Source organism: Zootermopsis nevadensis, unplaced genomic scaffold (assembly GCF_977971745.1).
Source record: "Zootermopsis nevadensis isolate Lab colony 2312 unplaced genomic scaffold, Znev_1.0 Znev_ptg000010l, whole genome shotgun sequence".
NCBI lineage: Eukaryota > Metazoa > Arthropoda > Insecta > Blattodea > Termopsidae > Zootermopsis > Zootermopsis nevadensis.
The window spans coordinates 8833710-8856352 of NW_028259142.1; the positions used below are offsets into that span (position 1 = coordinate 8833710).

The 22643-nt window shown below is 37.3% G+C and overlaps 1 long non-coding RNA gene across 2 annotated transcripts; it reads left to right on the plus strand.

The window, feature by feature from the left end:
* Positions 1 to 2842: 2842 nt before the first annotated feature.
* On the plus strand, positions 2843 to 20924 carry LOC147874221 (uncharacterized). 2 transcript variants are annotated; one of them, XR_015534523.1, is made up of 4 exons: positions 2843 to 2884; positions 16400 to 16492; positions 20191 to 20343; positions 20722 to 20924. It is a non-coding gene; the product is annotated as an uncharacterized LOC147874221 (long non-coding RNA). The 2 variants fall into 2 exon arrangements; XR_015534522.1 differs by lacking the exon at positions 2843 to 2884 and adding an exon at positions 6898 to 7064.
* The last annotated feature ends 1719 nt before the right edge of the window (positions 20925 to 22643 follow it).

Below are 22643 nucleotides of genomic sequence, written 5' to 3' on the forward strand. Positions count from 1 at the left end.
TCCCCGACACAGCCACACCCCGAGTATTTGTACTTTTTTCTTTTTTTATTGTTTAATGTTTTTATTTAGTATTATTGAATTGAATTATATTACTTAGGTATCGTATTTTGCCCATTTACTTGTAAAATATTATTCAATAAATGAAATGAATTGTTAATATTATAAATAAAAATAAATAATAAAAAGTATTGAAATGAATAGAATATGGTATATACTATATCTAGTTTCATTTTATTTGTTTGTTTTTATATGTAATATTTTACTTTTATTATTATTGAAATGAATTTAATTATATAAGTATTTTATTCTGGACTTTAGTTTAGTACTTGGCTGTCATTGACCTTTTTGGCTGTTGTCAAGCACTTAAATAAATGAATTCAATTGAATTGAATTATTATTATTATTTAGACCTCATTTATTATATTTACTTGCTGTGCTGACTGCATCTTATTTTGTGGTATTTAAATTTGTAAGTTTTTTATGTTTTTTATTTTTTAATGTGTTTTTAGTATTATTGAATTGAATTATATTACTTAGGTAACGTATTTAACCCATTTACTTGTGAAAAATCATTCAATAAATGAATTGAATTATTATTATTATTAATATGGTACATTTATGTATTTAGTTTCATTTGTTAGTTTGTTTGTTTTTGTATTTAAATGTAATATTTTACTTTTATTATTATTGAAATGAATTTAATTATTTATTACATTTATCCTGTACTCTGGTTTAGTGCTTGGCTGTTATTGGCCTTATTTGGCTGTTGTCAAGCAGTATTTATACTACCTACACTCGTGATAAACAATTCAATGTAGCTTTCTTACTTGAGACGCCATTTTAATAACCGTGAGTGTTGTTCTTCAGGTGGAAAGATGTGGAAACTCATTATTAACTAATTATTAACTTGATTATGTTACTTGTACAAAAGCGTTTATCTTTCATTATTGAGCTCTTGGTTCAAGAGCAATGTTAAAGTGGCATAAATTTAATGTATACACGCTGTATATGGGTCAGATTAAGATAACTAGGTGAAAGAAAAATCGATAATTAAATAGATTTAGAATTTTAAGGGAAGTCAATCATAGATTAAACAAGCCTGCAATGTGGTCCTATATTAACAATTACGGGCTACTTAGTAACACAAAAAAATTAAATGAACTAATTTCAAAATAAGAATAACGTGGCAAGGTCTTCCAGTTTAAAATTTGATCTAATTGGTATGATAGATTCCAACGGTCGTAAAATGTATCTGACAAAGCTCTTTTTAAATGCTGATAAATGTAAATCAGGTTATTCTACATTATAAATTTAGCACATGTAAAGTAATTATGGCATTTCAATACGCAAGGAAATAAACAATTTAATTTATTCAAATTCCCAACCATCTATTAATGATACAGAATTATGACATTTTCAAGGCGTGAAATGGCGACATGAATACGACAAGGAGGACTGATCACTGCCTTAATGGAGTGGCACTGGGAAAATAACGCCTCGGTACATAAGAAGGGATTGGTACAACTTCTCGAACTTTTCGAAATTTAAGGGACTTTTAATACGGCAAACGGATGACAGGAATTACAGTTCATCAATTTGGAGCTCGGGATGACTTTGTTTACTTAACGACGTTTATAAATTCATCCAGTGATATGGAGAGCAGGGAATAATTAATGGCAAAGGATGTGGAAGGAAGATGTGGCTAAGGTGTTATCCTGTCAATGTCCTGGAAGGACGGAAGAAAACCAAGAATGACTTCAGCCGGGGTAGATGGTCAGGAATTGTAGATTTTAATCTGGGGCATATGAAATACGAATTAGGAGTTCTAATTACTGGACTGCGACGTTTGTTTGCTCAGAAAATCAAAAATCTAAATTGGGCTGTCTATCGTTTTTGTGGGGATTTTTTGATAACGAAATAGGATAAATGTCGGATAGTTTCACGTCGGTCAGAGAACAACGCATATAACAAGCCATGCAGACAGTCGGTTAACTTGTAAATAATTCAGTTATCAGGCAATCAGAATGTGACTAACCTTTAGGGTTTGGTAGATTATCATTTTTACTCTGAAGAGGGCAGAAACACGTGTACACATTTTAATCAGTAGGGTTCTTCTGGCTCTGGTCATGGGTAGCGTGATATTCGTGATTATCAAATCACTACTCACGCTGGAATACAAACACAGTTCGCAATGAAGAGAATAGATACAAATACAGAATTCTGATAAGAAAATAACTTATTAAATGATTTTAAAACCGAAGAGATAAAAAGAATGTCAAAAATGATCATGAGGTCACCATATATCACATAGGTATATGAAAGAGGTTTAAACAAAATACTCAATTTGCATATCACCTATAGTCATTTCGTTCTGATGTGGAGCACAGGGGTCTCCTTTCGGAGGTTTGTTGATCTATTTAGATATTCGGTAGGACAAGTGACCAGGCTATCGCAAGGCCCCCAACTGGTTACAGAATAACACAACATAGAAAGAGACGGACAAACATCCATTCCTTGAATGGGATTCAAACCCACGGTCACAGTGTCCAAGCGCACGAGAACCAAGCCTGAAATCGCGCGGTCACTGTGACTGGCCAGTTATTTATGTGCCACCCCTTCACTAACCGAATGCATTTTGTACAGGATAGAGTTACACTTAATTTTATTCAAGCTAGCACTTTCACGGTAAAATATACGCATCACGCACCGAGCTGTATTACATACTCGTAGGGAGGGACTTTTACCAAGGTCATCCAATGCTTGTGTCTATATAAATGTTGGAATTTCTTATGTTTTGTGATTATTTAAGTGAAGTTAAATCATTAATCATGCAGCTTTGCAATAGCCTGCACTGTAATCTTCAGCGTTGGCGCTCTCAAATTACGTAGGTAACACAACATTATTCAAATATGGAACATCCGTGACTACGTCTTGGCCAACGTAGATTATCCAGATTCGTCTGACGCCAGCGGCGAAGCATTGATGGTGTGCCCTTGTGTATGGATAGAACCAGACATAAAAGTCAAGCACCAATTAAGACTGAAATGTATAGTCCGAATATAACTACAATAATAAGGGTTTTGTAGACGGAAATTTATGTATATTGATGACTTCAAAATATTTTTTCTGAAATACCTTCAATGTAAGTAGCATTTTATGTGTGATTTCGTTGATGTTATATTGTCCAGTTAAGACAAAAGTTGTACATATTTCACAGAGATAATACGTACTTTAACTACTACCCAATTTCATGGGACTGTATATCAGCAGATATGTGTGGATAGAATGTGTCTGTCTGTCAAATGAGTGTATCGTAAAACCATAAAATTTTCGGTTCTAAGACACTTTTTAACGAATTCTATTTACTTCTGCATTCGAGCTAACGATTAATCGTCCTCGGGAGTACTTGGGGCCCAATACAACTTTCGCCTATTTTGTTTTTCCCTTAAGGAACACAAATATTGGACAAGAGATGGCACTGCTAATAGAAATAGAAAATTCGACTTTATTTATATACGTACACCACAGTGTTTAATTATAATTATATTACACCCTGCAGTGTCTCTGTTAAAATTCTACAAGAATGTGTACAAATTAAACCCAATTTTTTTTACAAATTTTGACAAAATAATGCCAGAGTAGTTGGACATATTTTGTTTCTTCCTTAAATATTGTAATTTTCAATGCAATTCATAGAACGGTCGGTAAATATTCTGACTCCAACACAAAAAATTTATATATATATATATATATATATATATATATATATATATATATGTTCGATGTAGTGTACGTCGAACTTACCCTGATACAGTTACGACTGATTTTTGCAGCTTAAGCCGAACCAGTTCGAATCGAATTGAAAAATACTCTCATTTCAAAATTCCGCCCTATTCGCTCAGTTTTTGATTTGCTGCTGTGTGTGAGGTCTTAGAAAAGTTAAATATTTAATTCTTAACTGTCACTTCCACATGCCTACAAAAATTTAGTTTCCCGTTCTGCCCTGATCTCCCATATATATATATATATATATATATATATATATATATATATATATACACACACACATTCATACTTACTTACATACATACATACATACAGCCAATTAGTCCACCTCTTAGGGGCGACATACACCACTCGTACATCGAGCCGAACAGAATCGAACTGAAATAAACTAGCAAAAGCATCTTCCGGCATTAATTTCTGAATTGTTTTCAAAAAAAAGTTCAATTAAAATTTCTGAGGTGCTGTTACAACAAGTTCATTAAGAAGCAAAAGGAATTTAAGGCTTAATGAGCATGAGTTAAGTATGAAAAAATTTCACAACTACCGACTCCAATTTAGAAAGTATAAAGAAGATTTTTCAGTTTTTCTTATTATTTTTTTAGTTGGACGTCTTACGCGATTATGATTTCATTTTCAGTGACATATCGATGTTTTATTTTTATTAATGTTTCCAAGAGCAAAATAAATACCATCCATCATGGACACTATTAATATTTGTATGTCTAAGAGGAATTGTTTCTACTTTCAGCGAGAACAGTGCATTGAGACTGTCCTTCGTCTACGTGCATCGCTGCTGCTAAATGTATACGCAAATTTTTGACATTTTTGACAAAAATTATGTTTAATTTTATAACACTTTCTTGACAGAATAATATATGTAAACTGTATTTATTTTCAGGTGCCCCCCTCACAAAACTGATGTATACTATAATGGTTTTGTGTATACAACTTTCGGAATGACCTGTGTTTTCTTTTCTTTTCGCTCTTTTCTATACTTTTCTGTTCTTTGTATTTAGTTTCTATTCTTGTTCTAACTCCGTATTTGACTTTTGTTGCGGTTGAGTTAGCACGTTCATAAAAAGGACTAAAATTAACAAAATTTCTTTTAAAGGAAAATTCTTAATACCTTAAACATACACAACAAGCTCATATTAACTGCTTTCTAATCAGAAGGATCCACAGCATCTGAGGTTAGTTGTCATATATTTTTCTTTCAATATATCAATATTAACTTATAAATTAAATTAAATCATAACATTAGGAGTTTCTATTTTCTCCCCAGGCGCTTTCCTTTCATAATCTTTGACCAGCTGATCGAAATATCGGAATAATTGGGATCAATGAACGGAAATAAGATTTGAAAGATATTCTCTTTGGAGTACAGTGAAAATCCATATGTGCTTATCACGTCACGTCACGTAACGTAAACTATTGCTACGGTAATCCTTTCCTAGGTCACCTTTGAGCAATAATGTGTTCCATTGACTTGTTTCCACTGTTACGCAATAATGGCCTCCAGTCACTTCTGAATGGTTTCGTAATAGAAGGCTTAATTCAGACCCGCGGGGTATCATTAAATCAAGCGTTTCACTCATAAATACTTAAAATTTTAAGAGCGTAATTAAAATATTTAAATAAATGTGACATTTCCTTAAGAGCTAGTGCAGTGTAGTATAAAACAAAACTAATCGACAGGGAGCAAACGGGACGGAATTGTAGCATAAATGTATTTTTCGAATCCAGTCGTTTGGCTAGAGTTCTGTTCCATAAATTAGCGATACGTTGCGATTTCAACCGTATTGTGAAGCCGAACGTCCGGAACACTACATCGAAAATAACCGAACAGAACCGATCCGAATCGAATGGAATTTACTTTTTCTGTTGGATGCGCAAACTGGTAAGAACGCTTTCGAACAAAAGAACGTACTTAACATGGACGAGGTGAAATTAATTTTGAACGTGAGATAAAAAAACAATATGAGATCATCTGTCTGTCGTGTTTTCCCAAAGGCGACAGGCATCCTGCACAAAATCTCTTTGGTTATTTTTTTATTTAATATCCAAAAAAATGCATAAATTTTCTTCTGGGTCAAACAGTCATCGCCATACAGAACTATTGTTCTTTCGTTAAGCATAAAATCGGATTTGAAATCGGTTTTCTTCATTTATGAATTCTGCAGTGGAGCAGCAAGGTTAAACGCGTCACAGTTAGTATTCATCAGTACCCAAAAAGACAATGAAAATCAACAACGTGCAAATAATTGAAGTTTCATACTGTATATACCCGTCATCTTTAACAGTTCTGTCAGCATCACTTTTAAGATAAACCACGAATAAAACTGCCCTTACTATTTTACGTTCTTCCCAAAACCTTCAGTGCCGTATTATGTTTATAGAACCCTGAATCTTTCTATCTGATTCGTATCCTCCAACTTAATTCTCCAATCTCACTTATGGCTTCCAAGCGAATGTTCAGAGACAAATTTCCAAGCAGATGCAATCAACTTGCCCCGCGTCGTGTTTATCGTACTTTTAGAAGGAGAGGGAGTACGACCGGTCTATTTCTTAGCAAGGTCAACATGACTACATTTTAGTGCGATTCAATTCTCAGTTCGGCAGCCGCTGGTCTATACGATAATCAATGACAGTTATGACTAAAATTTGATTTAAGGAAATAGCGTTTCAGCTGGTAATTATTTATGGATCATATTACACCACTCAAATGTGGATAAGTAAGTTAGTACTGTTCATTATGTTTCATATTTAAATTTTCTCCAAAGGATTTCCTATCACTGATTCCTATTACTGAAGTCATGAAGTTATTCCTACTTTTATGGTACAATCTTATGGATATACCTGTTGCAACCAAAATAAACATAAGTTGGTAACCATAAAAACTAAGGCAACCTTGGCAACTAAGATAACAATTGTAACTATGGTAATCAAGGTAAACAAAGTGATCACTAAGACGGGTTAACCATCTTTTTTATACTATAAAAATTTGTGTTTCCTCGTTGTCTTCAATAAATTACGTCATCAACAATGTCAACAGATATTTGTTTACTCGGCATTGTTGTGGACCACAACAATGCCGATTACAACGCAACAATGCCGAGTAAACAAATAACGCTTCACTACCAAGCCAGTCGCATTATCACTGCTCCAGAAGCAGCACGTTGCATTATTAAAAATTGACTGACAGTTGGCCTAAAACATCAGAAAAGTGAAAAAAGAAGTTATCAACTATTTGAAGTACCAAATCCAACAACTGCAACAAGGTAAAGTGATACTAATAATACTACTCATATACTCTATATATTACGATTACGAAAACTATTATGATCGATTTTAAGACGAAGATTTGCAAGGGTGGGGCTGGAAGTAGAAAGTTTACTGACCAAGAACTTTTGGCCTCTGAAGAGCGACGTAAAGAACTACTACATCAGACCTATTTAAGAAAGAATACTTACAATGATAGACGAGACCATATTAACGACACACGTAGAAAAACTTATTCGGTAAGAACAGAGGAGAAAAAAACAAGACGCTGAAAAAGAAGGGGAGGTTGGTCAAGTGTTTTAACCCCCATTGGGGGGGTAGCTTAGTTTCTTACTCAAGGGTTAAAACACTTGAATGAGACACTAAACTAATCCCCCCAAAGGTGGGGTTGGTTTAGTGTGTTACTTAAGATTTTAAAACGCAGCGAACTTTTAGAACACTTGAAACTAACCCCCCCTTCGAGGGGGGTTAGTTTAGTGTGTTACTTAAGATTTTAAAACATTAAAACACAACTCAATTCGGGGGGGGGGGGCAGTTTAGTGTATTACTTAAGATTTTAGAACGCAATTCCCCCCCAAAGTTGGTCAAGTGTTTTAACCCTCCATTCGGGGGGTTAATTTAGTTTCTTACACAAGGTTGGTTGCATTTTACAAACTTGACCAAACCCCCCTAGGAGCTCCTAAAGGAGCGCTCTGCTCTATCTTATTATTACTATCTCCTTATAAAAATTTGTGATTAGTCGTTGTCATCAATAAATTACGTCATCAACAATGTCAACTATAAACAAACTCGGCATTGTTGTGGAACACAACAATGCCGAGTACAACACAACAATGCCGAGTAAACAAATAACGCTTCACTACCGAGCCAGTCGCATTATCACTGCTCCAGAAGAAGCACGTGGAATCGCATTATTGATAATTTTCTGACAGTTGTCCTAAAACATCAGGAAAGTGAAAGAAGACGTTATCAAGTATTTGAAGTACCTATTCCAACAAGGTAAAGTGATACTCATTCGATATATTATGATTATGATCGATTTTGAGACGAAGATTTGCAAGGGTGGGGCTGGACGTAAAAAGTTGACTGAACAAGAACAGTTGGCCTCTGAACAGCGACGTAAAGAAGTACTACATCAGACCTATTTAAGAAATAAAGAAGAGCGAAGTAAAACTTACATTGATAGACGAGACCATATTAACGACACACGTAGAAAGACTTATTCGGTAAGAACAGAGGAGAAAATAAAACAAGACGCTGAAAAGAAAATTATTAGATATTAAAGTAAATTAGTAATGAAGAACCGAGGAAGACTGCTAATAGCAGCACATTTTATGAACGACGAACATCAACAACATTATCTCGGACCTATGAACTATGAATGTATTCATTGCAAAGCGCTTCACTGGCTCGATGAATCGACTCAACGTTCCAGTAAATCGTTTTATGATTGTTGTGCACATGGAAAGGTTGTGCTTGATTCGTTGCCTGAATATCCTGATGAACTTAGAAAACTCTTTTCTCTTCGACATTTTCGCAACAAATGTCGTGTTTACAACAACATGCTTGCATTCGCATCATTTCAAGCGAATCTCATGGACTTCGGAATTAATCGACCAGGGCCATATTGTTTTAAATTGCATGGCCAAATTTATTATAACATGAATGCGGCATCTTTTCCGAAAGATAATGAGAATGCAACTTTTGGTCAACTGTTTATGATCGACGAAGAAGAAGCCGTCAAACAAAGAATCGAAAATGCACGTCAGAATTCGAAAGGCGACACCAAAGATGACATCAAAGAAGAAATTGACACGAAATTAACTAATATAATTTCGCGCATTAACGTCCACTCAGAATCCTATCGCATGATAAACTACCAATACAAGCTTGAAAAAGAAAACGCTGAGCGTAACAACGAGTCTGAACCGGAGCTAAACTTGGTTATGTCGATGCTTCCTGGAGACGACAAAAACAGGTACAATCCGAAATGGAGCAATGACGTCGCTGTTGTGTGTCCTAAAACCGACGACGGTGACATTGCTGATTCGTATGTTGTTGTTTACAGTACCAAGGAGCAAAGACTCAGACGTCTTTCGACAATGAATCCATTCGTTGAACCCTTCGTCTATCCCCTTCTGTTTCCTTACGGCACAATGCAATGGCATAAAGATCTGAAACTGAAAGATGCTAAAGTTCGTGATCGTCTAACACGAGGAATGTTCGCTCGCTATAGAATCGCTACTCGCGAAAAGGAATTTAATCCAATCACAAAAAGTGGGAAACGTTTCCAACAATACTTGGTTGATACTGAAATTAAACGTGAGAAAGACGTTATCAACTACTTGAGGTATCAACTCCAACAAGGTAAACGTGTAGATAAGTGCAGTAGTTTGAAAGCAAACTTGGAAAAGCTTGCAAAAGAAAAGAAGAAAAAACTCGGGCGCATTAAAGTTTTGAACTCATCGTTCGTTGGATCGCCACGATACATGTTGGAACTGTACCAAGACGCAATGGCAATGGTCGCTGCTTTCGGCACGCCGTGTTTATTCATCACCATTACGACCAATCCTAATTGGAGTGAAATTTGCGAAAATCTCGAACCACATGAAACACCACCAGACAGACCCGACTTCGTTGACAGAGTATTTAAGTTGAAACTCAAACACTTGATGGATTTGCTGACCAAACATTCAGTTACATGTACACAGTTGAGTTTCAGAAGCGAGGACTTCCGCATGCACATATCCTTTTAAATCTCCAAGAAGGATCAAAAATCAAGACTGATGAAGATGTTGACAAATTCATTTGCGCTGAACTACCAGACCCCGAAACACAACCAAATCTTTACGACATTGTTACGCGTAACATGATTCATCAATGTAGTCCGCGTTGCATGAAGGGAAATGAGTGTACTAAAGGTTTTCCCAAACAGTATTCTCCTTGCACAATAATCGTCGAAGACGGTTATCCAATCTACAAAAGACAAAATAATGGACGCTCTTACTCAGCAAAAAATGGATTTGTTGCAACAAATCAAGACGTTGTTCCATACTGTCCGTATTTGATGCAGGAATTAAACTGTCACATCAATGTTGAGTCTGTATCATCGATTACTTCAGTAAAGTACCTATTCAAATATGCTTTTAAAGGTGGTGATTTGACAAACTATACAATCATCGAAGGAGATGAGCTTCACTACGACGAGATCACCAGCTACCAAGACAGTCGCATGATCACTGCTCCAGAAGCAGCACATCGCATTCTTGAGAATGAAATGCACAGGCGCAGTCATGCAATCATACGTCTACCTGTGCATTTGCCGAACGAACAAACCGTCGAATTTGGAGAAGAAGCTTCATACGAAGACATTCGAAAAGCAATTGCCGGTTCAACAATGCTCCTTGAATATTTCGAATTGAACAAACAGGACCAAAACGCACGAAAGTATTATTATTTCGAAATTCCAAAGCACTATACGTGGAGAGCAGAAATGAAAGGTATCGATGATGAAGAAGAAAAGGGAGCGTCCACTGTTGAATACGAACAAAAGACGAACTTGAAGAAACAGAAGTCATGGTTTCCACGAAGAGATGGTAAACACACAATCGGACGCGTTTATAGTGTAAGCCCTAGAGATCAAGAAACATTCCATCTTCGTGTTCTTTTGATGAATGTGAAAGGCGCAAAAAACTATGAGGACTTAAAGACTTACGACAATGTCACTTACCAAACATTCACAGAAGCCTGTTTAGCACGTGGACTAATCGAAGATGACGCTGAATGGAAACGTTGCATGCAAGAAGGTGCGATCTACCAAATGCCTTATCAGCTACGTGTTTTGTTTGTTCAGATTCTAATGCATTGTCACCCATTGCACCCCGAAGAGCTTTTCAATGATTTCATTGATATAATGGCGCAAGACTTTAAAAAACAAGATAAAATTTCTGACTCTGACGCACGTGACAAAGCTCATGCTAATATTAATGAATTGTTAATTATTGAAGGGAAAAGTTTGAAGGACTTTCCAACACTGCCTCAGGAAATTAAAAAATTACAGACAGTTTGTAACAAAGAATTAACTGTTGATGAACACATTGGAATTGGTAGAGAAATGTACAAATCATTGAACAAGAAACAAAAGGAAATCGTTGACATAATACTTAATCATATAGACGGAAAACCAACTGTCAAAAACCCGTACTTCTACATTGATGGTCCAGGAGGATGCGGTAAAACTTACACATATAAAACATTGTACCATTTGTTAGTAGGACGACAAAAGAAAGTCACTACGATGGCTTATACAGGTATTGCAGCAAGTTTGTTGCCTAAAGGAAACACTGTCCACAGAGTAGCCGGGCTGCCCGTTCCTGTTTTGCCTGACTCTAACACCAACATTTCGATAACGGATAACAGAGGAAAAGAATTGATAGATACAGACGTATTTATTTGGGACGAAGCACCAATGGCACCACGGTATTGTATGGATGTTCTCGATAGAACTTTGCGAGACTTCACACGTTGTAACTTACCCTTTGGAGGTAAAGTTATGTTGCTCGGTGGAGACTTTAGACAGATTTTACCTGTCTTACGCAATTCAAACAAAACGTCAACACTGTATTCAACAATAAAATATTCGACTTTGTGGAAACACTTTAAGGTCACGTCATTGTCTGAAAACATGCGCGCCACACCCCAAGCTATAAAATGGACTAAATTCTTACTCGACCTCGGCGAAGGACGCCTCAACGACCACGACGACATGGTAGAAGTGCCTGAAAACATGGTTTGTACGGACGATTTAGTCGAAAAGATTTGCGGAGATATCATAAGAAACAATGACATCGAAATGCTCAAAACTACCGCAATCCTTGCTGCAAGAAATTGTGACGTCGACGAAATAAATGAGAGAGTTGTTGACTTACTCGACGAAAAGACTGAGCGAATCTACTCGAGCATTGATGGTGTCGAAGACTCGGACAAAGAAAAGTTCAGTGAAATGGTGACACCCGAATACTTAAACACTTTGCGACCACGATCACTGCCCCCACATAATTTGCGTCTACGTAAGAACGCTATTGTCATGTTGGTACGTAACTTAATCGTTTGCGAAGGATTAGTTAACGGAACACGTTTATTAGTACAGCAGATGACCAACAACCTCCTTCAATGTATGGTCATAACGGGAGATCATTGCGGGGAAATTGTTTTCATTCCACGTATAAAAATATATTGTGACAGTGAATACCCATTTACTATGTGGAGACGCCAATTCCCCGTAACGCCTGCCTTCGTAATCACTATCAACAAAGCTCAGGGCCAAACGTTCAAAAGAATTGGCATTTATTTGGAACAGGATGCTTTCGCACATGGACAAATCTACGTCATATTTTCACGTGCACCAAGCGATAATTGTGTATTTGTTTATCTAAAAAAGGGACGAAAAAATAATCTCATTAAAAACGTTGTCTATAAAGAAATATTGAACGAACAGAGTATGAGTTGCAGGATAACACAAGACATTAAACAAAAAGAAGGAAAGCGAAAAATTGAAATTAATCTTGACGAAATTAAAAGTGAAGCAGTTGAACATGCAGTTAAACGTGTAAAAGTTGAAGGGAATATAAGAACAATAAGTGTTACAGAGGATGAACAGCCTATACGGAGAGTGAAGAAGAATGAAATGACGATTACACGTGAAATTGTACCAACTATCGAACATTTCAAACTCTTGAATGCCAATGGATCAGACTGCTTCTTGATTTCCTCAATAAACATGTTGCATTCAGCTACTGCGTTCGTTGAAAGTCTGAAAGAAATGATATTAAATGACTACGAGGGCGACAACAATGGTGCACAACTGATCTCCGAGATTGCAAACGCATACAGTCATCCTCAAAACTTACATAATGTCATTTCAATACGACAAAACCTTAAAGAACATTTAAGAAGAGATTTTCAAAGTGTGTCCGAAACAATTTACAACATATTCGAGGAGTTACCAATTGCTATGCAAAACATGTTTGAGTATGAGACGGTGAATACAAAAACATGTAGAAATGGTCATCAACTAGAGGAACGTTATAAAAACCAAATATTGTTCATGAACTTACCACAAACGAACGTGATAAACTTCAAAGACTTATTGGAGTATCAAACCAAAACAGATGTGAACGGAACGTGTACGGAATGTCAACAACACTACATACGTGGAACGACAGAAATTGTTGTTGGTGACCGTCAAAAGTACATGATTTTGGAAATAAATAGATTGACTCTAAATGGACTACGCACATTTGAAATAATGAGAATGAGACAAAACAACCAATTAATGTATGGAAAACATTGGAAATTGCAAAGTGCGGTAGAATTTGTGGACATTAACGGTACTGGAAACGACGGACATTTCAAGACGTGGCGACGTTATAACGATGAATGGATTATCTTCGACGATAATCGCATTACAAAATCTAAAAAATTTATCGATAAATGTAAAAGTGTAACACTCTTATTATTCGAAAAAATTATAGAATAAAATATGTTACGTCATTTCTTTACTCTATTTGTTGTGTTGGTATATTGCCTTCAAAAATTTCCTTCCGTTATTTCTCATAGTATTTTAAAATCAACAATACGTCTTCATCGAATACTAGATCGTAGAAATTTGACTGACTAAGAACAGCGAAGTAAAGAAGTAAAATATCATATTAGAGAATGCGCTCCGAAAGGAGCGCATTCTCTAATATGATATTTTACGATATTTTATGATATTTTATGACGCATACAGTCATCCTCAAAACTTACATAATGTCATTTCAATACGACAAAACCTTAAAGAACATTTAAGAAGAGATTTTCAAAGTGTGTCCGAAACAATTTACAACATATTCGAGGAGTTACCAATTGATATGCAAAACATGTTTGAGTATGAGACGGTGAATACAAAAACATGTAGAAATGGTCATCAACTTGAGGAACGTTATAAAAACCAAATATTGTTCATGAACTTACCACAAACGAACGTGATAAACTTCAAAGACTTATTGGAGTATCAAACCAAAACAGATGTGAACGGAACGTGTACGGAATGTCAACAACACTACATACGTGGAACGACAGAAATTGTTGTTGGTGACCGTCAAAAGTACATGATTTTGGAAATAAATAGATTGACTCTAAATGGACTACGCACATTTGAAATAATGAGAATGAGACAAAACAACCAATTAATGTATGGAAAACATTGGAAATTGCAAAGTGCGGCAGAATTTGTGGACATTAACGGTACTGGAAACGACGGACATTTCAAGGCGTGGCGACGTTATAACGATGAATGGATTATCTTCGACGATAATCGCATTACAAAATCTAAAAAAATTATCGATAAATGTAAAAGTGTAAGACTCTTATTATTCGAAAAAATCATAGAATAAAATATGTTACGTCATTTCTTTACTCTCTTTGTTGTGTTGGTATATTGCCTTCAAAAATTTCCTTCCGTTATTTCTCATAGTATTTTAACAGCAACAATACGTCTTTATCGAATACTAGATCGTAGAAATTTAACTGACTAAGAACAGCGAAGTAAGGAAGTAAATATCATATTAGAGAATGCGCTCCGAAAGGAGTGCCCTGCTCTAGTCTACTATAAAAATTTGTGATTAGTCGTTGTCATCAATAAATTACGTCATCAACAATGTCAACTATAAACAAAATCGGCATTGTTGTGGAACAAAACAATGCCGAGTAAACAAATAACGCTTCACAACAAAGAAATCAAAAACTATCAAGCCAGTCGCATTATCACTGCTCCAGAAGCAGCACATCGCCTCCGAACAGCGACATAAAACTGTTTAAGAAATGAAGAAACGTGAAAGAAGACGTTGCCAACACCGAAAAGTTAATCTGATACTAATAATAATATTCATCCAATAAGAAACTAAACTAACCCCCCGAAGGGGGTTAGTTTAGTGTCTTACTCAAGATTTTAAGACGCAATCAAACCCCCCCGAAGGAGGGGTTGGTGCGTATTAAACAAGTGACCGACCCCTCGAAGGGGGGTTGGTCAGTTGTTTTAACCACCATTCGGGGGGTAGTTTAGTTTCTTACTCAAGGTTTAAAACACTTGAATGAGACACTAAACTAACCCTTCCGAAGGGGGGGGTTGGTTGCGTTTTAAACACTTGACCCCCAAGGGGAGTTAGTTTAACGTGTTTAAGATTTCAAAACGCACTAACCCCCTAGGAGGGGGTGTTTGTCAATTGTTTTAACCCTCAATTTGGGGAGTTTAGTTTATATTCTTACACAAGATTGGTTGCGTTTTATAAACTTGACCAACGCCCCCTAGGAGATCCGAAAGGAGCGCCCTGCCCTAGTTAAACTATAATAGCCAATGTGACCAAGGTCAAAGGCTGGAAACAAACCCCATGTGGAAATCCCTTTTGTGGGGCCACGTACCTAACACAGGCGGCGATGCCCTTATGGAGCGGAGGTTAACCAGTGTAAGAGAGCCCCAAGAGAGGCAATATGTCTCATAGGGTCCAGACGAATCTGGGTCAGATTAGGTTGGATTAGATTTCTTTACGTTTAGTTATGTGTTAGCTTACGGTATTTACGATGAGGGTGGTTATGTAAGACTGAGGGCTAGACGCATTGTAAATAAAATGTGAACGTAAGTGGGAACTCTGTAAATTTAATATGTATTTCCAGTTACGTTCTTCTTAACTTTCAGAAAACTGTCAAGCTTTGCAATCATTGTCAACAAACTAGTGTATGCGCCGTAATTCTGTCAGCAGGCATACATGTAATATTCTCACTCTCTCCAGCATATCTGAAGGAACAATGATGCATTCTTATGAGCTCCGATCGTGGCGAATTGTCGGTTCATTTAACTACGCTGTTTCAATTCTACACGCTGTGTAGTGTCGAGCTGTAGAAATGTATTAGAGGGGTGGAATGATGGCAATTTGGAAGCGGTCGTGAATGTATTAAGGAACTACCGCAACATTTTCTGTGGGTAGCAAACCTCCTTGCCTAAATTGGAAACAGATTCGTCAAAAACCATTAATTACAAGGCTTTATTAACACGTTCCCATGTAACTTAAATGCACCATCTCTACAAAATTATGATACCTACTCAAAACGTTTCTGTAAAATTCAACGTTATATAATAATTCTGAAACAATAAACTGTCATTCACACATGCAGTTCAGAGTAATCATCATTTAGTGGACGATTATGTAGAAAAATAAGTTACGTTAATAACACCTACTATGTGCTTACTTTGTTCAAACTTATAAATGAACTATCTTCATATTTTACTGCATTTCAGCCGACTATATTAAACCCTGTTCCAAAAATGACCCGAAGTTAAGTGACTGCGCGCTGAAGCACGGCAGAGAGGCTATTCCTAGACTTCTCAAAGGTAACTGTCTCATTCTCTCCATTGTACTATCGAAGCCACTGTAGCCTTTTGTATTTTTTTCCAAAATAATGTTTGATACTAACAGGCTGTGGGCGACGGTGGTCTAGCGGTCAGAACGCTGGCCTTGTAATCCTGGGGTCTCGGGTTCGATTCCCGGCGGTGCCCGAATTTATAACTTGTGTTGGGCAAGGCCGTGGTCTAGGCAACACGGAGTTTTCCTCCGGGGGCTTCCCCGGTTTCTCCGTGGCATCCCAACAATTACTCCATTCACACACAGAAGGAGGCAATGGCAAACCACTTCTGGATCATCTGCCAAGAACGTATATGAACAGGTCCCAGTCCGAGAGAAGGATGGAAGGATCCTGTTCATATGGACCTGTCGTCAGACAGAACACTACAAAAAACTAACAGGCTATACATTAAAGATGTGAGAAATGTTTCAATAAGCAGCCTACCGACCTGAAAATATGAGGAGGAGACTGTGATTTTGGACACCTAGAGAATAACGATCATGATGCAAAGACAAAACGCGACTCGACACTGTGATTTCATTAGAAGACCGTAATAGGAAGTTCATTCAGCCAATTAAAGGATGTTTAAAGGAAAATCAAGAGAATCATCTTCTGATAAATTGAGAAACTGTTTATGTGGCTAGTTTCACATTAATCATAAATGCTCATTTTAAATAAGACACTGATTTTTAGGCCTACGAGGTGCGATCGGAAAGTTTAAAGACTGTGTCAATAGAGGGCGAACCGGATGTAGTACGAGCTTCTGCAGCTAGGGGGTGCTGCCTCCATTCATAGTGAATCAGTGTGCCAGCCGGCATCATCGAATTAGCATTTGTGTCTTAGTTACGGGCGTTTTGGTAGTGCATTACACCGACCCTCCTGCGATTTTGGAATGGCGTGTGCATCAAATTTTGCTAAAGACTCGCCAAAACGGCTACGGAAACCTATGAAATGCTAAAGCAAGCATTTGGGGAGTCCGCAATGGGTCGTGCACAAACTTTTGTGTGGCATTCACGTTTTAAAAATGGCCGAACCTCTGTCGATGATGACGAGCGTTCTGGAAGACCATCTTCGAGCACAACGCCCGAAAATGTTACGAAGATTCGGCAGGCCATTCACGAAGATCGACGTCGTACCATCAACGACTTGTGCGACATTGTTGGGATAGGCTATGGGACCTGTCAGCTGATTCTAAAGGAAGAACTCCACATGCGACGCATCATGACAACGCGCCAGCGCACACCGCCCTCAAAGTTCGGCAGTTTTTGGCCTCAAACACAATGGCCGTCATCCCGCACCCTCCTTATTCGCCGTGTGACTTCTTCCTCTTCCCAAGGATGAAAATTCAGCTAAAGGGAAGGAGATTTGAGACGATAGAAGAGATTCAGGCAGAATCGCAGATGGTGCTTTACAGGCTGACAAAGAAAGATTTCCAGGGATGCTTCCAGGCTTGGCAGCGGCGCTGGGATCGTTGTGTTCACTCCCAGGGGAACTACTTCGAGGGTGATGGATGAATTTAATACCTGAGATAAGTGTACGGGTTTTTATAGGCGCAGTCTAAAACTTTCCGATCGCACCTCGTATCCTAGATCCAGTCCTTGTCGAAGAGGTAGTAGTCCGGGATTCAGGAATTACAATCGCTGCTGGGAAATTCACCATCGAAGGAGCCAAGGACGCTGTTCTGAAAGACGTGAGGTATTTAGGCTAAATGACTTACACATTTATCCAGCCATTAATTCGAGCGGCTTATTACAATTGGACCCCAATAACAGAGAGTTAACAGAAAAGTAGGCTTCCAGTTTACAAATAACTCTTTCGTAAAAGACTCGATGATACAATACCGCTAATACAAAAACATGACTTTATGTAGTGATTTTGATTTTATTCCATTCACCACCCGCCCTCACAACATATCTCACTACCATTCATTTTACAATTATCCTATCATTTCCTCATTCTTACACGGATTAACTTATACCACATTCAAAAATTAAATTTAGATTATTAAGTGGCCATCTAAGTGCTAATTTTATAGTGCCCTGCTCAAGCAAGGAGTTGCATTTCTTTTCTTTACGTGATATAAGCAATTAAAATGCAACTTGTTGTATATATATATATATTCCAATATATATATATATATATATATATATATATATATATATTGGAATTTTTTAAAATACTCACACAGGCGTATTTGAGTTGCCTTTTCATCGGTTACGTACACACGGAAGTATAGTAAAACAAGACAGGCATAACTGTTCAAGTGGGAAATAAATTGGCAAGTAAAAACAGAGAATATGTCACCGGACTACACTACCTACTCACGGTATAAAGGTAGCTAATACATTCTTAGAAAATATTGCGTATTTCGAACATCTGGAAAGAAGTTGACAAATTGAAATTGCATTCATGAATAAATTTAAAGCGGGCAAAATTCTACGTAAAATTGTAAAGATTAAAACTATAATTTAAATTTTTGCTTTGAGTGAGTGTAAAACTTAGCCTTACACTTCAAATGGCGTACAAAGATTTAACGTGTGCGAGAAGAGAGTTCTTAGGAGAATATCTGTATCAAAAATAGATTAAGAGAAGAAGAAGAAGAAAAATGCAATATGTACTGTTCCGTAGTTTGTAATATTTTCAAAAAATATTAGTGATATGAAATACGACAGATGGAGGGGTATGTAATGCGAATGTACGATATGAAGAATGCATAAAAAGTTTTCGTTTGGAAGCCTGAAGGAAATATATCACACAGGAAACACAGGCAGAGATTAGAAGATAACATTAAAATTTATCTTAGGGAGTGTGTGAGGGTATAAATTAGATTTATCTCGCTTGAAACAGCGCGTGGACTGTTATGAACACAGTCACGAAAATCCGTTTTCCTTAAAGGGCAGACATTTGTTCACCAGCTGAGCGCACAAGGACTCCTAGCCACGGAATAAGTTGGTTCTGTAGAGGTCTTAAATATTTTTGTTATTAGTGTTTGTTCAAATCGCATTGATTTTGTTTTTCACATATTCTATTCTTTTCTTCCTAAAAACTCTATTAGTTCCATAATGTCTTCATTTATTCGGTTTGGTTTCTGCAAACATTCCAATTTAGTCTGCTACTCTTTATCTCATAACTGTCAATATTCTTTCTCAAATTGTCTTTGTACTCGTTTAAGTCAATGCAGCCTACATTTGCGTTAACTAAATTTATATATTCTCTTTAACCTTTTCGTAAATCCTACGGATGTCCACATTATCATCCAAGTGTTCCAAAGATGCGCCATATGTTGAAATGTCGATCGAATATTGTTCTTTAAATGCTTCATTATTTACTTTCTTGAGAATATACCTGTCAATATCAAATTTTGAGTGGTTTATTTACCTTATGATAATCTGCTCCGTACTTTGAATCACCAAATAGTGATCAGGATGACATTCAGCTCCAATAAATAATCGGACGTCAAGCAAACGTCAATTTTATCATCTTCCTATTGTACGTTATCAATTTGTTAATGTGTAACTCAATTAGAGGGATATTAAGTGTATTTATGAAGTTTATGTACGGAATAACTAATTTAAGAGTTGCAACTGTAAGCGTCTAGACATTAGAGTCCTGTGGAGCAACGCTGCAAGGGCGAGCTGGCTGAAATTCTCTAACAAAACCATAACGTTTTAATTAAATTTGTTTCAGATGATCTCAAAGTAAAATTCGTAACATACTGCAATTTCACCAAGCACGACGATGGAAACACATACCTGCAGCCTTATGTCTGTGAAATATCTTTTGATCCAAAGATTGCATCACTATACTTCTTAAATCTCTTCAATGAAAACAAATTATCAGGTGAGACACATATCAATAATTCAGTTCATTCAAGCTAATATCAGGATGGATAATAGATTAAAGCACTGAGAAATGAAATATTCCAAGAAGGAACAGCTAAACAGAAGGAGTGTAAGGTATGCGTTCAGAAAGAAAGTTACTGAATTGAGTCACATCGACATAGGTGGAATATTATAAAAATGGCTAGTTATCTCAGGTAAATTTCAGTCAAGAGACATTTCAAGTTTCCAAGATAGTACAGTCGAGGTTTTAAAAAATCACTACACGTAGTACAATTGAGGTAGGAATACGAAACTTGTTTTATTGTGTAGCAAAACTCTCAAAGATTTTTACATGCATTATAAATGTTCAATATGTGCTCCTTTTGTCACTCTGCAGACATCTACACGATAGTCCATTTTTCCCACACACACCCCAGCGTGTCAGCGGTGTTGTTTAGAATGGCGGCTTTGATAGGCACCTTCAGATCAAGGATAGTCGCAGGTAGAGGGAGGACAAAGACTTGATCCTTCACGTAGCCCCACAGAAAAAATCACATGGTGTTAAGTCCGGTGAACGAGATGGCCAAGACAGGAGCTTCTGATCAACGTCGGTCCAGCGTCCGATCCATCGCTGCGGTAAGTGCTGGTTTAAAAATGCCCTAACTTCCCGATGGAAATGAGGTGGGGCGCCATCTTGTTGCAGAATGAAATCAGCTCTGTCCTCATTCAGTGACCATATCCAGATAAGTTAGTTCTGTTACTGGCTGTTCGGCGAAGAAAAACGGACCGTAAACCTTCATTTTGGAAACAGCGCAGAACACATTCACTTTGGGGGAGTCACGCTGATGTTCAACGTAACAAAGGAAATTTTCCGTCCCCCAAACTGGAGCATTGTGTATATTAACTTTTCCACACAAATGGAAGTTTGCTTCATCACTAAAAATCAGTTTGTCGCAAAAGCCATCATCTTCCATTAGTTGTTGCGGTGCAGTGCAGAAAGCCCCCCTTCGGTGGTGGTCATCAGGTGTTAAGGCTTAAAGCAGCATTAGGCGATATGGCTTCATTCTTGGTCACTTCCGTAGCACACGCCAAACCGTGGGTTGCGGTATGCCGAGTTCCCTGCTGCCTCTCGCTGTTGATTTTCTAGGGCTATGTTGGAAAGCTTCTCTGATCTGGCCCACTTTCGCTTCCGACACGGAAAGACGCCCACTGCTTTTCCTTTACACAGGCACCCCGTCTCCACAAATTGTGCACATCACCTGCGAATGGAATTGTCGGAGGGCGGATCATTCCCAAATTTCGTGTGAAAATGCCACTCGACAATGGTAACGGACCGACTTTGATGATATTCGAGAGTACACAAAGGCCTTCTCTTTACCGTTAGCCGCCATATTGCAAAAGCTGACACCAGGCGGCCAAACGCGTAACTACTGGATGGCGGGCAGTACAGAACAAAACTTTGAGAGTTTCTCTATCCACCAGTGTAATGATATTAGACGTATGTTTAATGCATTGCCCCACAAAAATTCACAAATCCCCGACAATCCTTTTGAATAGCCCTGTATATCTCATATACACGCCTAGATTAAGAATACAATCCGACGTGGTACAAACGTTGTTCTTCTGTCACAGGTGACGCTATGAACAACTTCAATAAGGAGAACTGGCGCATTGTTTTAGATCAGATTGTTTAACATCGTACACTAAATCCTCGGACACGTATCTCAGAAAGTGCCTTACAACGAGCTTTTCTCTGACACCGACTGAGTTTCCCGAAAAGCAATTATTTATTTCACATTACTTCTCTAAATACAAGAATCTACAAACATTTAGTATTACTATTTCTATGTACTTCATCCACAGTTCAACATCTAAGAACAAAACTACTACTTTTCTGGGCTGTCCCTGCTTCCGTCTTCAGGTCAAAATGCCTAATGTGTTGGGTCCGATAGAAAGGTACTGATCTCAGTCGCTAGACCAGAGGTTTTTACATGAAGACTGAAGCTGAATAGTTCCCGACATGTAGCGGCTTCATTTTTTAATAGTGAATGACAGATCACATTCAAAGAAGCAGCTTTATTGGACGTAACCCACAATCATTAGAATCCTTTTTAGTTATATAAATGTACGGAGTTAAGCAAAACAAGATTGGAATGGTGTATTCTCTGACGTATACAAAAGTTCCAAATATAACTTTACATCACACACTGCTTAACCTCATTGCGTCAAAATAAAATAAAAAACATTCAGCTGCCACTGATTTCTTATATTGACATACAGAGTGAGTCAAAATTATGTTTACAAACTTGTGTGCTTGAT